Source organism: Triticum dicoccoides, chromosome 4B (assembly GCF_002162155.2).
Source record: "Triticum dicoccoides isolate Atlit2015 ecotype Zavitan chromosome 4B, WEW_v2.0, whole genome shotgun sequence".
Classification (NCBI taxonomy): domain Eukaryota; kingdom Viridiplantae; phylum Streptophyta; class Magnoliopsida; order Poales; family Poaceae; genus Triticum; species Triticum dicoccoides.
In genome coordinates, this window is record NC_041387.1 from 31,423,454 (window position 1) to 31,426,024 (window position 2,571).

The following is a 2,571-nucleotide window of genomic DNA, read 5'->3' on the forward strand; positions in this document are numbered from 1 at the left end:
TGACTCGAAAAGTGTCTCACAAGTTGAAGAAAAGAAAAATGTTCCACACGCCTACTTGGCCGTTTTCTTCATGCTCATGCACCCAAGCTTCGTAGTACAAGTTGAAGAAAAGCAACTCCTTCCCGCGTCCGAATTAATTATTTTTCTCCTTCCGACTCACACCTCCCCTCCCCGCCACCCCGCGCCGCACGGGGGTAGTATAAAACACCAGCCCAAAACCACCTGATCACCACGCACCTCGCGCCCTCCGCTCGATCAGCCATCGTCAGCAGCACGCCGCACGCCCAGCCAGCGGTTGCCAACCGACTCGACCGGCGGCGATGGGGAGGACGCTGGACGTGCTGCTGGGCCGAACCACCAAGCAGACCGCGCGCCTCAAGTCCCTGCTGCACCTCGCCACGAAGCGGATGGCCGTGGTGCGCGCGCACCGGGAGGTGCGGTGCGCGCAGGCGCGGGGGGACGTGGAGCAGCTGCTGCGGCAGGGCCACCCGGACCGCGCCCTCCTCCGCGCCGAGCAGGTCATCCGGGAGCGGGGCACGCTCGACGCCCTCCTCCTGCTCGACGCCTACTGCGCGCTCCTCGCCGACCGCTCGGCCCTGCTCGACGACGCGCACCGCGACTGCCCCGAGGAGCTGCGGGAGGCGGCGGCGGGGCTCTGCTACGCGGCGGCGCGCTGCGGGGACCTCCCCGAGCTGCAGGAGGCCCGCGCCCTCCTCGCCGCCAGGTTCGGCCGGGGCTTTGCGCGCCGGCTGTGGCGTCAGCGCCAAGCTCGTGCAGCGGCTCTCCACCGCGCTGCCCAGCCTCGAGAGCCGCCAGATGGTGCTCCTTGAGATCGGCGCCGACAAGGACATCCCCGTGCGCATCCACAGCGACGCCGCCGACTCCTACGGCCACGAGGATTCGGACGGCCGTTCCCACCATGGCCACAGGAAGAAGAGGCACGACGACGACGAGCGGCGGCACGCGACGCCGCGGGCCAACCAGCCGGAGGGAGACAAGGCCGCCTCGAAGCTGACATTCAAAGACGTGGAAGAGGCGGCGCAGGCCGCGTTCGAATCGGCTGCCACGGCAGCGGCCGCCGCCAAGGCTGCCATAGAGCTCTCGCGAGCCGGGCCAGGGAGCTCCGACGACAGGTACCGGAGGAACGCGCATGCCGACGACGAGGTGCTCCACGGCGGCGATGATCTGGCCGATCGCAAGGCCTTCAAGAGGATTGACATGTTCGGAACTACAGCTCAGACGCAGAGGATCTCCCGGAGAAGAAACACGGAGAAGAGCAGGACACGCCCAGGAGCTAGTCCGGGTGAGGCATGCATGCTTGTGCGGCTGAAGCAGATATATATGCATGCATGGAGTAGCATGCAGTACGTGAAGGAAGGATGATCTATCGATTTGTGTGCGTGCATCAACAACTCAAGATCGTCCGCCGCCCCCGCGATCGAGGAGGAGCAGCACGACGTGGGCGGTGGATTCATCAGGACGCAGCCGCGCACGGTAGTTGCCGGCTTCAGTCAGGACGGACAGAAGACTCTAGCACAGTTTAGCTGCAGCCATATGGCCACAGCAGATATGGTTTCTAGATTTAGTTGTATTGATTGATAGCGGTTGAACTTTTGCACGCAGGAGGCGGCGCCGATCGACGCGCACCACGACTGCCCCGAGGAGCCACGGGAGGCGGCGGCGGGGCTATGCTACGCGGCCGCTCGGTGTGGGGATCTCCCCGAGCTGCAGGAGGCCCGCGCTCGAGATAGAGGACCTGGCGGCTAGGGTTGGGAACCTCTCGAGTCGCCCGTGAGGGTGTGACGCCAGAGTCGGGAGAGTCGAGATTTATAGAAAGTGACGTCTCTATTATTAAAGGACAATCTGCCGTCCTTGTGATGGTTCGACCTCCTCCCTCCCCTCCCCCTACGAGATCGATCGATAAAAAATAACCTCGCCTCGAGCGAGAGGCACGATCCCAACAACCGAAAAAATAGGACCTCCTTCTCACCCAGCCCCGCACGAAAAAATAAGCAGGAAAGTAAACAGCCCACGTACACACGTCATGTTCCCACCTCCCACTCCCTTCCCCAAATCCCTCGTTCCTGAATCGCCACCGCCGACGACTACTTCTCTCCTCTCACCCATGGGATCTCTCTTTCTCGCCGTTGAGCACTGCTCGCCCACGCCCGCCATTATCTTGCTGGAGCTCGACAAGGAGGAGCGGCAGCGATGAACAATGGCCTGGTAACCCTGACTCCCTACCCTTGCTCTCCAACCAATCTTCTCACCGTAGCCTGTAATCACAAACTCCTCGTGATCCTCTCCCATGGAGCCTCCTCCATGAATAGGGAAAACTTCATGTGTTTTCCGGATCCTATTTACAACTGGCACTTTGGCAATGCAGACCTCCAATCGAGAGAAGGAGGATCGCCCAAACGTCACTTACGGCCAGTAGCAGAGGATAGATCGGTGATGGTGCCTGGCAGCATGCCCTCCCGCCAGCGCCACCTCCCCCTTCCAATCCGTTACCTCCCCACACTCGTCACCAGCGGATCTCCAGATGCCGCAGACCGCACTGCTTGCTGGGCG

General features: G+C 62.3%; 1 pseudogene; it reads left to right on the forward strand.

Moving 5' to 3' along the window:
- Window positions 1-254: 254 nt before the first annotated feature.
- Window positions 255-1,405, forward strand: LOC119293277 (annotated as a pseudogene).
- The last annotated feature ends 1,166 nt before the right edge of the window (window positions 1,406-2,571 follow it).